Source organism: Gigantopelta aegis, chromosome 5 (assembly GCF_016097555.1).
Source record: "Gigantopelta aegis isolate Gae_Host chromosome 5, Gae_host_genome, whole genome shotgun sequence".
Classification (NCBI taxonomy): Eukaryota; Metazoa; Mollusca; class Gastropoda; order Neomphalida; family Peltospiridae; genus Gigantopelta; species Gigantopelta aegis.
Genome location: NC_054703.1, coordinates 19,136,081 through 19,151,666, shown reverse-complemented (window position 1 = coordinate 19,151,666; position 15,586 = coordinate 19,136,081).

The window sequence follows — 15,586 nt, the reverse complement described above, 5'->3', positions numbered from 1 at the left end:
CAATACAATGTAACAAACAAAACATGTGTCAAAGCCACAAAACAAATTTGTCTGACAAAATATACACAAATATAAACAATCTATTTTCACACATTTGCAATATTATATTATTGATGATATATATATATATATATATATATATATATATATATATATATATATATATATATATATTTAAAATATTTTTATAGCAATTTTATTGAGCAATTTTTCTATTTCACATATTCATGGAGAAAAAAACATTCGTAATTTTGACTCGAACGAATAAATTGTAAACAAATATACTCTATTTGCAGTGGATCCATATGGGCTTCCATACTTATAAAAACTGTGAACGAACACACTTTACAATATTTTTTTAAACAGCAGAACAAAATTGCGTTTTTCGTAATATTCTTTATTAAATATATGCTATCAGTACACAATTGTTGATGTCAGAGTTGAATAATTGGATCTATTATTCAGAATTATCATAAATCGAAAGTTTTTAGAATGTAAACAAACCGCAGTGACGACGCAAACGAATTTGAAAGCATGCGCCATGAAACTTTATTTTCTGATGTAAAATAAAGACATTTGGACTTAATTTATCACATTAAAGTTTTAAATTCTCAAACAAAGCTTTCAGAACATGTAATATAGTAAAATTATCTTTTATAGCACTAAAAATTTTAACAATTTAATGTCAAGGACAGAATGTTATTATCTCCCTTGATGTGTACGAAGCACCACGACGTCATAGTTTAAATATACTTTCGGGACAAAGTTTGGTCGCAAAATTAAACATGTTCCCCAACCGATATCTTCCGATATTTTTTATATGTTGTTTCTAAACACTTTCTGAGTAATTTCTCGTAAAAAAAAGTGTTACTGTTGCAATTAGTTGCGGGTCAAACCTTAATTTGACTGGACTATATCTCGCTTTCTCTCGTTAGATACGTTTTTAAGCAACTCGTTGTAGGGTATACCATCAAATCCCATAGACGACAATAGTAACATATGTGGCTAAAATTTCTACCTGCAGCGTATCAATCGACATACCTACCAGTGATATAAATATTACCACCCCTCACTCTTGAAGTAAATCAGAAACAAATTGGGGGTTAAGCTGCTCATTTCAGATATAAAGGGTAGCATCTATGACTACCCTAGTTCTGGACAAACATTGTCATGCTAGTTTAAGTAGGGCCTGCACATGTTTCAAACATAAGGTTACTTGATAGTGGTACTAGATGAAGTAAAGTTCCATACATATTTTGCCCAGACAAAACTTCTATTATTTTTTTTTTACAATAAACAGTCACATTTATCACCAATAGCAGGATTTGTGGTATTAACTGCTCTATCAAAAGTTAGGTGCACCTCGATCTTTGACCCAGCCGGATTTTATTTGGTTTAGTACTACCTGTACGATAAATGGTATAAAACGAGTTATACATGTATCAAACAGCCACTCATTTAGTATCCCCTGTATTACGAATACCTGAAACAATAGTTAAATATGACTCGAGAATACACCATTAAGTTAGTAGTGTACCAAATAGCGTATCGTCCAGGTCAAAGTTCGAGGTGCATCCGACTTTTGATACAGCACTTCATGATTCCTCGAATGTCATTGGTGGCATATGTGACAAGACGTGTTGTCATAAAGTGCTGTTTTATCTGACCCCAAAAACTCCCTGTGATTTAATTTGAACCAGTGTTAGTGCACTAAGTACTGTGATGCTTGAAATATAGGTGAGATGTCATAAAAACAAGCTTGTCAGTTTTTGTGCGGAATAGCGGTTACGAAGGACGCTTCCTAGTATGTCGGAAACTAGTAGCTTGACCCCTCAATTTCTGTGATTTATTTTAAGGGTAAGGTGTTGTAATATTTATATCTATGGTGTGTGTGTTCACTAAACCATTGCACGTATCAGTTATAACTACATATGCCATTATGGTCGTCTACGGCGTTTCATGTGTTGCTATCCACTCTTAAAGTCATGGATACTAAGATTAGTTGAATCAACAAACCTGTAACATCTGGATAAAGTTACAACGGAGTGAAACAAGAGTCTGTTACGTTGACACTGAGTTACCCTTAAAAATAGACGAGAGCTCGACTCCATAACCGTTACTTCTCAGACGAACTTTGTATTTAAAAATAAGAAAAATGCATTTTGTGATATTAAGAACACCAGTTTGACCAGAACCACTTCAAATGTATGGAAATCTAAACTATAAATATAAATAATGTCTGATATCAGTTATTATAAACTGCTCGTTCACTTGCTGCGCGGTCGGTTTGCGATCGATCCTCGTCGGTGGGCCCTATGTTCTATTCTGTCTATGCGATGGTGCATATAAAAAGAGTCCATGCTACTAACTGAAAAATATAGCAGGTTTCCTATCTAAGACAATGTCACAATTACCAAATGTTTGACATCCAATACCCGATGATTAATAAATCAATGTGTTCCATGGAGAAGGCCTAGTAAGTTGTATGACTTGTGCCTAATCCATTTATTTTTTAAAAAGTAATAAAATATGTTCCAATCAATAGTGTTGTGGAGAAATAAAACTGCTCTAATAGTGTCTTAGTGTTTAAAAACTAGGGTTAGTTCCTTTAAGGCGTTGTAATGACGTCAGCGTTCACACAGGTGTTCACAGATGAACGTCAGTGTCTACACGGGTGTTCACAGATGAACGCGAGCTGAACCCCGCATGGTGATCTTCGCCACAGCCATTCCTCCTCCTTCAGTATGCAAACGCAGTCTCCAGTACCAGGGGACTGAGACCATGGCCAGTCGGGTTTCATCCCTCCTAGCTTCTGTCCGTTGTCCCACACCCATTCACCAGGTCGTCCAGCAAACGTAAGTCCAATCCACAAAGGTAGAGAACCTGAAAATATCAAAACACATCACTGACCAATTAGTCCATGAGCTAGACCAACAATTGGTACCATTCTAGGGCGCCAATCATCAATGTCAGAATTGTTTTAGTACACCCTAGGACAAAACAACACTGCATGACGGACTTTCCAATAGGGTAGCTTTACCTAGTTATCTCACTTTTAACATTTATTATTCAGGTGGTAAACAAAAATGCGATAAGTCCGTGTTTTAGTGTTTGCCAAAGCATTAATAAACCTTGTAGATCAGTACTCACAATGTGGGTTATTTTTGTGGGTGTTTTTTTAATCTTTCATAAATGGTGATTAACGATCCGATAGGTGTATACTAGGCACCTTGAGCATTTTCAAATATTCAAGATGGAGGCCAAGATGTCTGTAAAAACAGAACTGGAAATTCAAAATGGCCAAGATGGTCGTTAGGAGTAATCAGTGGCCATATCTTCCATTCAAACAATAATTTGTACTTCAAATTCAATTAATGTTGCCTTCTTGGTGAAGTAACCCTTTCAGCATCTTAAGTCCTCAACTTTATTAGGCAGCAATATCACAGCGTTAACCGCTAATTTTCGTCAGATTGTTACTATTAATAGACTTGTATTACAGTCAATGACGTTGTTGGCTTTTGACACGTTTTGCCGGATACTGAGCCAGTTAGCGTATTTCACAGACACCGAGAGATTTTGAAAAGAAGTAAGAAAGTTTCTTATTTTTCATGTTTGTGACATGAATGTTTTGTTACATATTTACATGTAAAATGTAATTGTTTTACAAATATTGATAATGTTAACATTAAGTATTTTGTAATACATGTTTATAATGTGTGTGTGTATCTAGTATAATTATGTATGATCCTTTTGACACCATCATTTTTCAAACATGAAATGTTCGTTTTACGAACAGTGGCCTTATATACATATGATAAAAAGTGGCAATTTACGAAAAGAGTCGCGTGGTTTGAATTTTGATCCTCGAGATATTCTAATGTACACAAACTGTTTCTAGTTTGCCAGGGGCGGATCCACGATTTTCTGTAAGGGTGGGCGCAGATGTGCGCTCTTCGGCGGGGGGTCTGGGTGGCCTTGGCAAGACAATATTTACGTGCCGTAGATGCGTTTTCCTGCAATCAAAGTAAAATGTAATATTGTAAAAGTATAGGAAAAGTGCATATTTGTCGCGATTGGGAAGGGGGGGGGGGGGGGCGGCGTGCGTAACAAAAAATGAGGGGGTTATACTACGCGAAATTTCTTTTTTATCTTTATGTCTGACAGTAATTGTAATAAATATATTTTTCAGAAAGCATCATGGCAACAGGTCGTATAATACGTCAGGTTTTCAGTGTCGGATGTTTTAGATAGTTATTAGCAGACACTGAAGATGTTGACAATATTATCCTCCTGCCACCTGAACAAGATGGCAATGTAACAGATGAGGACGAAACTGAGGGTGACACAGTTCCATGTGATGTTCCTGAGAATGTAAAGGCTGATATTCAAGTAGAAGATGAAGATGAACATATTACATGTACAGCAGCTAAAAAACAAAATTGACGTAAAACGGAAATTTAATTCAGAAGATATTAGTGAAATGCCCTAAAAACATATAGAAAACCTTTGTGACCAGCATCCTGAACTCTTAGATAAATCACCCTATGAGTTGTTTATGATGTACTTTAGTGATATTTTTTTATCCATTGCCAATAAAGACATTGTATTTTGTTGGGTGCCCAGCTATGTTGGCATCAGGGACAATGAAAAGGCAGATTCAGCTGCCAAGTCTGCTTTGGCTTTGCCTCGTGCCAGAGTTGGTGTGCCTTATACTGATTTTAAACAGTATCAACCAATTTATCTTTTCGACTTGGCAACATGATTGGGATGGTGCGGTTGCGAACAAGCTTCATGCTATCAAGCCAGTCTTGGGCAGTGCAGGAAGGATGAAATAGACTTGTGTCGTGCTCGCATCGGTCATACTTACTTGACCCATTCATTTATTTTGAAGAAAGATCCTCCGCCTCAGTGTGAGCACTGTCAGTCTACTCTGACGGGGCGTCACATTTTGGTTGAGTGTAAATTTCTGAAGAAACTCGAACATATATATTTGGTCAGAGAAATGTGATGGAATCATTTCGATTCCATCCAGAATTTGTTTTACAATTTTTACGTGATACTGACTTTTACTCTAAATTTTAATTTTATATATTTGTGATATTTGTATGTTTTGCACAGTTCTTTACATTGTGTTTTTATTTAATTCTTGAATTTTTATATTGATGTTGCTCATTACTTTAGGTTTGCATTCATCATATTTTGACACCCATTAGCTGATGTATTTTTCGTGCTGGGGTGTCGTTGAACATTCATTCATTCATTCATTCATTCATTTAGTGATATTTTGAAACATTTAGTTTGTGAGACCAATAGATAAGCAGCTAGACAGAACGACCATGCTTTCAATGTTACACAAAATGATATGAAACATTTGTGTGGTACATTCTTACTGAGTGGATACCGCACGCTGCACCAGCAAGACGTATATTGGTGCACTGAAGAAGATATGGGTGTTTCTTTGATTAACTCTTCAATGCCACGCAATCGGTTCAAGGAAATAAAGAAATACTCGCACACGTTAGTGGAAAATCACAAATATGGAAAAATCCTACCATTATATGACTTGTTAAAGGCACATACCGGCCTCGGTGGCATCGTGGTTAGGCCATCGGTCTACAGGCTGGTAGGTACTGGGTTCGGATCCCAGACGAGGCATGGGATTTTTAATCCAGATACCGACTCCAAATCCTGAGTGAGTGCTCCGCAAGGCTCAATGGGTAGGTGTAAACCACTTGCACCGACCAGTGATCCATAACTGGTTCAACAAAGACCATGGTTTGTGCTATCCTGCCTGTGGGAAGCGCAAATAAAAGATCCCTTGCTGCTAATCGGAAAGAATAGCCCATGTTGTGGCGACAGCGGGTTTCTCTCAAAATCTTTGTGGTCCTTAACCATATGTCTGACGCCATATATATAACCGTAAATAAAATGTGTTGAGTGCGTCGTTAAATAAAACATTTCTTTCTTTCTTTCTTTATAATGACAGATTATATTAGTTAAAACTATATATATATATATATATAGATAGATAGATAGATAGATAGATAGATAGATAGATAGATAGATAGATAGATAGATAGATAGATATACAGATATACATACACACACACACACATATATATATATATATATATATATATATATATATATATATATATATCTTGCAATAGCCACCTAATTTCATAAAATAATTATCAAACTACTACTACTACTACTACTACTACTACTACTACTACTATTACTACCACTACTACTACTATTATTACTACTACTACTACTACTACTACTACTACTACTACTACTGTTACATTTATTATCAATTAATATCATATACAAGTAAATACATGTATCATGTATTATCATGTGTTATTAATTCATCATCCTGTAAATCATCTTGTCATGTTGATACTATTTGTTATGTATGTTCCGTTCAATTTCATCGATGACGGTCCACTTAGTTCCTAATTGTGACACATGCTATGGCTGACATATTCACTTCTAGGAAACGGTGAAGAATTAAAACAATATGTGTGTTTAATGGTAAGCCTTCTGGCTATATTTTGCCCATACTATTTTGTAATATTGTGCACTGACCTTTTGGCACATGGGTGTATAGCGTAAGTCAGCCGGAGTGAATCGGTTAATGAAACCACCTGTTCAGACCGGTATTACAGTCAGATGCGGTCATAAGCAAAAAAACTGAGACGGAAATGTTTATATAATGTATGTTCGCAATGGTGTATGTTGTTAGTGCCAACGAGAACCCGTTCTGTTGGCAATCTTCATTTGAAGTTGGGCAATTTAACATGGGTTTCAATGGCAGATGACAGCTGTATGACACCGTTCAACAATTACGTAACGCTTTGAAGTCCCATCCACGTTGTTAACAATGACGATAAATTACTCACCTACTTTTTAGTACCAATATATTTTCCTCACATTTTGCCAAGACAGAAATAGTGGAAAAAAGCATTACAATGACACAGATTTTACATACCAGAGTGTAACCATGTTACGTATATCGATTTCGCTGAGATATCGTACGACAAAATCATGTAATTTTTCGCCGTCTGTCATTTACTTTTATTTTCGAGGGGTGGAATCCTCTGAAGTATGTGATGTAATAAAGGTGACGTCATCACGATTGCATTTATATCAAAATCAGCGCTGGTTATGATCGTACTTGATTTATCATATGTATACGACTTACGTGCAGCGTTAGTTTTAGCCGGAGGCAGAGGCGGATCTAGGAGGGCCCAGGGGCCCGTCCCCCTCCCCCTAACTTTTGTGATAGTTAAAATTTTATTACATATTAATTAAAAAAAAAAATTACGATTCCCTCCAAACTTCCCTTGGCATTCCACCTCATGTCAATGGGCCCCCTAACTGGATTTTCTGGATCCGCCACTGGGAGACACTATTATATTTACGTTTACGTTGTTTCGTGAATAGCTCTTCAGTCGTAGATTTACGTTTACGTGTAAAACTAGGCTTACGATGTTGTGTGAATATGGGTCCATATTGTTAACAACTATGATAAATTACTCACCTAACTTTAATTACCGGTCGATTTCCTATTTCCGAAAAACAACCTATTATAATAACACAAAATTCACATACTAAATTGTAACCATGTCACTTATATCGACTACGCTGAGATCTCTTGGAGAATACTTTTGAAGAGGGGTGGAAGCCTCCGAACAGTTTGACGTAATTAATATGGCAATTGTTCCATACCACAACTCGATGTAACAGTCATGTGCGTATGCTATATGGTCGTATAATATATATATTGACTATAGAAGTATAGTATATCTCGTATGACTTGTTTCATCGAATAGTACTAACTAATCACCCATAAACCAGGAATCGAACGCCCGTGGGTACACATATACACACGTGCACGCACGCGCACACACACAAGCATGCACGCGCGCGCGCACATCCACACGCCTCTCTCTCTCTCTCTCTCTCTCTCTCTCTCTCTCTCTCTCTCTCTCACACACACACACACACACACACACACTCACACGCATTATAAATACAGCGTATTTAATTTATAACACTTGCGATCGCTTTTAGGTTTCACTTAGTTAATGTTACAACAAACTCGAACGTCAATAGCTGACCTGAATAGTACTTGGTCAAACAAGCAGCCGTATCCTGGAAGCGTTGTTCGTTTGTGAGAAGCACCAGAGTACCATTGTAAGTGTTCTTGCACAAAGTTTCGGCCATGATTCGATTGATGTGTTGTTCCTCAAAGACTGTGTGGCACCGACCGCCACTCTTCCAGTTAATGACCACGCCCCTTCTGTAGCATTCGCCTTAATGGAAACATTTTACGTCAAACGTTAGTTCGCCACTTGGTCAAAACAATATAGAGGAAACCCTTTCCCGTCTCATGGGCTATTTTAGTGAAAATAAGTTCAGGCGATATATATATCGCGTGAACTTATTTTAAAGGAACATTCCTGAGTTTGCTGCAATTTTTAAGATGTTATCGACTATCAGAGACTTTTTAACGATTGTAATTACATATCAAATATATTTTTCTGCATACAATATTAGTGGCTGTATATTAAACGTGTTTCTGATCGTTCTAATATTTGTGCTAGGTTAAATTTCATTTTATTTCCTAAAATTGTTTTTTTCGTACGTACGAAATTATTTGAAAACAAAATCCAGTTTGGGCTTCTAACAAATATTAAAACGACCAGAAATACATTGAATATACAGACACTGATATTCTAAACAAGAAAATATATTTAATATGTAAGTTTAATCGTAGAAATATTGTATTAGTCGGACACATCTTGCAATGCAGCAAACTCGGGAATGTCCCTTTAAAGGACCAGCCGATATGTAACATACATTGGACGAAAAACACAAAATGGCCGTTTCCTTCAAAACAATACATGTACAACAATATGGAGCTTTATAACAGAACAGCATCAAGCCAAAGGCAGAGAAACGACACCCTAAGAACTTCGAACCAAAGATCAGTTCCATGGAGAGAATCAGCATCGATATCACAAGCAGCGCAACAGACCACAGAGAACAACAAGGAACGAACCCATTTTTTAGCCCACAACAGGAGCTCAGAACAGACACGTTTGCAGAAAATCACCCACAGGAGGCGGAGATAAAAATAATCAACTTGTCTCATCGAAATTCATTGATACAGAAACACGGATTTTGGAAAAGACTTTGGAATTTACCCGTTCACCAAATAATAACAATGTAGGAGAATTAAAAGAAGATATTAACGAGTTTTGTCGCCATTTGAGAAATATCGAATACTTTTTTTAAAACGACAGTTCTAATGATGATTCTATAGTTAGGAATAAAATGTATTGGAGTGCGATAAAAGGTAGGAATAGAAATCTAGATGATTATATGGAATTAGTTTCAAAATATCCTCTCAATAACAATTTTAAATCAAATTCAAATATAAACGATTATGAAAGAATTTTTTTATTAAATGTAGCAAATGATGAATTTGATTATTATTTTTTTTAAATCAGAGTAATTTGTATAGCCTTCCTAAAGTACATAAGAGACAGATTATTAATTCTATGTGCAGAGAAGCACAGAAACGTTATGTAGAATTATTAAATTCTAATGACTTACAGTTACGACCAATTGTGGCTGGCCCGGTGTGTGCAATCCACCGACTAAGTAATTTCATTGATATATTGTTGAAACCATTTTTATAAAAAAAAACTAACTGGTTATACAAAAGACACTATGGATTTCATCAACAATCTGCCATAAAATTCAACGAAAGAAAGTGTACTGGTAACATTTGATGTAACAAAAATATATATATTCTAGTATACCACATGACCTTGGAATCACTGCAGTGTCATACTGGTTAACCTATAAACAGATTAAAGGGATGGCAATGGGTACCAAAATGGCACCAAACTATGCCACACTGACTTTAGGTTACCTAGAACAAATATTAGAAACTAAAATTGCAAATATATTTGGATAAGAGTTTCAGCTATATATCAAGAAGAACTGGAGACGTTTTCCAGATGATTGTTTCATATTGTGGTCTTTGTCCAAAAAGTGGAATTATGTCACGAGTTACTTAACAAACGCAAATAAAATTCCTTTTCTAGACACTTTAGTAATCAAGTGTGGACGCATAATAGAAACTGATATATTTCACAAACCAACTGATAGCAAACAGTGCCTTTCTTTCTCATCCTGCCATCCGAGTCATACGAGAAGAAGTATACTACGGCGTATCTGTATGATTGTGTCAAATATAAAAATAAATTATCAACGTCTCTGGGAACACAACATGTATCTTAAAACGCAAGGCTATCCAAAACAGCTAATCTCAGATAGTATCGAAAAGACGATAGCATTAGATAGAAAATATTTTTAGAACCAAAACAAATCGTTACAGCGAAAAGACCGCTCGCATTTGTATCCAACCATAACCCGCAGAACCCCGATATATATAAAACAATCTTGTCAGAATTGCATATTTTAAAACAAAATGAACAAATGTCATTCATACTAGATTCTATTTAAAAAATAAATAGTAAGAGACAAAGCAAAAACTTGAAACAAATACTGACAAAAGCACGATTTGAATATACAACAGTAGAACATAAATACAGTGGTAAAAGGTGTAACCGAAGTAACTGTGGTCATAGTGATATGGATTGTTCGGTTAACAACGTTATTTTTGTTATTATATACCAAGGTTGCAAAGAGCACTACATTGGTCATACTACTCAGCTGAGAGCCAGAGTACGCGTACACAAACAGCAAATAAAACAACCAGAAACAAGATGCATACCTTTGAGTTCACATTTAAATACAGGTGTAGCACTAAAATATATTAAATTTACCATTTTTCTATTTTATCACATATACCAATGATGAAATGAAAAGAAAGACAAAAGGAATGTATTTTATTAGAAAGTTGTGTTCACTTCTTAATGCTCTTCGTTAGATAAAAGCAATCATTAATTAAGTAATTATCAATCCAGTTCTACTGCAGTAACGTCATAATAAGTATGACGTCATATTTAGCAGTTATTTAATAGTTCCTTTCAGAGATGGGGCAATTACTTGACAACAGTAATGATTACATTACTATTAAATGAGAACGTAATCGATTTCGATTGCGAATACATAGTCCAGTAATCATGATTACATTTCCACAAATATAAACAAATAGTAAAACAATTTTTCCAACATGACATTATTCATTTTATTTCATTATTATTGACGAAAATGTACCCATAACCATAATTATCGTATCAATGCATAAAATAATCTGTTTAATGATTGAACTAAGCCATAATTAGTAATTGCCACTCTGACCACTATAATTGTTTTTATCGTTTGTAGAACGTATACTTTTTAATACGATCCACAAATTAAAAAATGTTTTTGTTTTTTTTATCTTTAGATGAAAAAATAAGGAAAGAACTAAAGAAAAGAACAAACAAGTAAATAAATAATTAAATCTGCATACACGTGCATGTATATGTGCACAAGCTGCTCATTACATTTAATTGTTGACACTTTAAACATTACTATCAGTATGATTAGTGTTGATAGATTGCTTTGTGCCATATTGCAAGAATCCAAATGTATTGGTGAAAGTTACAAGTATCTTGGTCTGAGTGTGTTGGAAACATGAGATGTACCGCGTTTCATAGAACAACATGTCCAATACCCATAAAAAGTGTTTATATTTTAAACTATTTTAAGGGAGAATAAACAAAGATTTATATTGATGGACGATTTTCAACTGGGTGTTATTTGTGGTTGTATCTGTGATAGTGTGAGGATGATTGCCAATGGAATCAAGCTTGATAGGTCTGGCTGACTGCCAGTCTGCAGTCGCAACCACTTACAAAATAAAATAAATATTGTCCCGGTACCGTTGGTGGACTTTCACGCCTGTGACCAAACGAGGTATTGTTAAGTGTTTCTCAGTTAATTCAGACCCGTGATAACGCTGTATATGCATTGAGCGGAACGCAAGTGTTTTAGTATAATTTTCTAATTTATTTATTTTTTACGACAATGAATTAGGACACAAAACTGGGACAGGACCCTTCTATATATTGCTAGCCAGAACACTGTATTCATTCAAGTGTATTTATAGTAAATGTAAACAAGATAGATGCCATTATGTAAATGTGTGGCTTCATCACATTTTTGAGAGGGCGAAGTTTTTAACGAGATGGAAACTTTTGAAGTTTTAATCTGAACAAATAAATACGCAAAAAGAAGTCATAATATTAACCCATTACAAGAACACCTGTCTTAAGAGGCCAAACAAAGGAGTAGTTAAAAGTCTGCTTAAGATAAGTGGCCGCTGAATACAGGTGCAGCGTTTACAGTGTGTAATTTTAAAACTGTTTTAGCCTATGTACTGCTAATGAATGAATGTGTGCTCTAGAATGTTCTCAAAATCACCTTTCCACAAAAACACTAATTTAACTGATTAACCGATTAACATAGACTCGGTTGATATTTTCCATATTAAAAAATACTCGTGACGAATGTATGGAGAGAGAGAGAGAGAGAGAGAGAGAGAGAGAGAGAGAGAGAGAGAGAGAGAGAGAGAGAGAGAGAGAGAGAGAGAGAATTCCTTATGAGTATTTTTTTTATCGACCGAGTCTATGTCAATCGGTATTGTCGAGGCTTCAGGTTAAATGGAAAAAAAAAACACTTAAAAAAACCCTATAATCTGAAATTAATTTTAAAATCCCATAATACAAAGGGTGAGATACGAGAATTAAAGGAAATCCAAAGTGTGACCTTGACCCTCAACTAGCACATCTGTGGCAACCTGTAATCAGCGGTCACCTGTCTTAAGCGGTCACTTTTTTCTACTCTCTAATGTGATCGCTTTAGTCAGGATTGACTGTATAGACATACTACTTCTTTTTCAATTCGGTTACATTACATCAGTACCTTTAGTTCTGTTCTTTCCTGGATTGTTTCCTCCATTTCTCTTCTTGGCAGTGTTGATCCAGTAATCTTCGGAAATCTTCGCCTGAGATTTCGGTTCGTGGACAAACGTCCTGCAACTCTTTGTGTCGTGGTCGTAGTAAAAGCTTGATCCACCAGTTGATGTCGCATGCACTGAGCACTCTATGACCCCTCGAACGGAAACCACAGCAGTGTTGTCGGTTTTAGCACCTTTTGGCAAAGTATTTTCAGATTTTTTAAAGTAGGCAGACTGCATATACGCGTTGGTGCAAATTATTTGATACATTACTGTAAATACTCTGACATGGTTTAGGAAATTTGGTTCCCTTAGATTCGCTGTCATGGTTAACTAAACTGTAATCAGCTTTCGAGAGCGACTATAGCTTCTTGTTTCAATACATAAACCAATGTTAATAAGGAAGCATTATTTTGATTTTTTTTTATCAGAGTGGTGCTGAAGAAATGTCCATTAAGATTAATGTTTAATGGTAAGTTAAACCAAATCATGTACAAAATCGACAACTTGCTTGGGCGATAAAGGAGGAGGGGACTGGTTAAGGAAAAAGAAAGGAAACCAAATGCGTACAGGTTTATATACACACACACACACACACACACACATTTTACCATCAAATTATATAATAGTATGTATGTATGTATGTATGTATGTATGTATGTATGTATGCATGCATGCATGCATGCATGCATGCATGCATATATATATATATATATATATATATATATATATATATATATATATATATATATATATATATATGTATATATATATATATATATATATATATATATATATATATATATATATATATATATATATAAACTTTTGTTTTTAATATTAATTTTTAAAATATTTTTTCTATTGTTATATCACCCAGGAGCAGAAGGCAGTCCAGCGGTAAAGCGCTATCTATGGAGTCCCTGTTAACTACCGACATTCAACTTGCCAAACTTTGTAGATTCGCCAATTGCATAACATCTGTCATAGCTTTATAGGGCAGAACTCGTATAGCTCGTTTAGACTAGAAACGTGGATAGGGCTAGTTAAACTCGTACATACACATGTAGGTGTATAGAGTGAAACTGAAAGTTATTTTCAGGAATGTGTGAAAATAAATATCATTTTTCCTGACAATAATATATATGAAGCTTATGTTAGCAAAGGTAACTGTGCATTTAATAATTATTTCACACAATACTAAATTATTTATGTTTAGTTCCCCTTATCTTCTCGTAAAAGAAATATGTGTAGGCAACCTTTGCAATCTTTCAACGCTGACATTTAAGTTTTAAAAACACAGTTAAAGCTGCAAGCTCGGCTTGCCATACCATAACAGTGAATACTAATGTAAAATGCAAATAGCACTGCTGTTTTTTATAAACGTGTTCGTTATCCCGATCAGCGGTTCCTGTGATCAGTCGCATACAAGTGTGGCTATATTTTGAATGTTTTGTAACAGAAACAAAAGAAACAGCAGTTCCCCCCCCCCCCCCCCCCCCTCCAGTGGATCAGTACTTCTTTCGTGTGACGGCACTACTAGAGCATATTGATTTATTAATCATCGGCTATTGGATGTCAAACATCTAGTTTTAAAGAGGAAACCGACTACACTGTTCCATTAGTAGCAAGGGATCTGTTATATGCACCATCCCACAGGCTGATAAATCATACAATGGCCTTTGATATAACAATCGTGGTGCAATGGCTTGAACGAAAATGAGTCAAATGGGCATGCAGTGTTACATATATTATAGAGATTATTATACTAGCTTGTGTGTCGTACTGATTTTGCAAAACGAGTATCAGGATTTGTTTATTGCCCGAGCGAAAGCGAGTTTCGTAAAATCAGTACAACTCAGACGCGGGTAACAAGAGCTGTCTCAAAATATTTCAACCACAACTAGAATGCCACGACGAATTGACGTTATATGTCACATGAACAGTCTGAGTTAGGCCTGAGGAAGCAGTGTATTTTTATGACGTCGCTTCCTAAAAGTACGCCATTACACGTGTGCTTCATATGATTTTTGTTAATTTGGTTACCTTGAAATATGTGGATAATAAATTACCTGACGTCACATACTACTTTGATTACAGAATGACGTGACTAAGTCCACCTCCTAAACGACCAGACCAGTTAAGCAGGGAAAAGGGCCATCTAAGTACTGTGTTGAGCCACACGGTTTTCACAGCATGGCGTTCTCAAAGGCGTACGGGCTCCGATGTTTGCATGGGGACAGTCTGGGTTTTGCCCGAATTCAACGAAAGTGTCCGAATCTGGATTATAACGTTTAATCGCATTAGCATTGCTACAAAACATGTATATATGGTTGCAAACGAATCATCATGCATATTTATATGGATTACAACTAATTTTGGTACAATGATGGAAATAAATGGTAAAAACGTATTAGGTTAGCACATTTTGCCCGATTCACTCTATCATTTCCCCCAGAATTTAAGGTTTTGCTCCAGCACTAGGGGGCAGTTGTACCCCCCCCCCCCCCCCCCCGCACACACACACACCCGTATGCTTATGGGCTTTCTGTCACCGTTCGACTGTTTGATTGAATTAGAATACTACTTCCGATA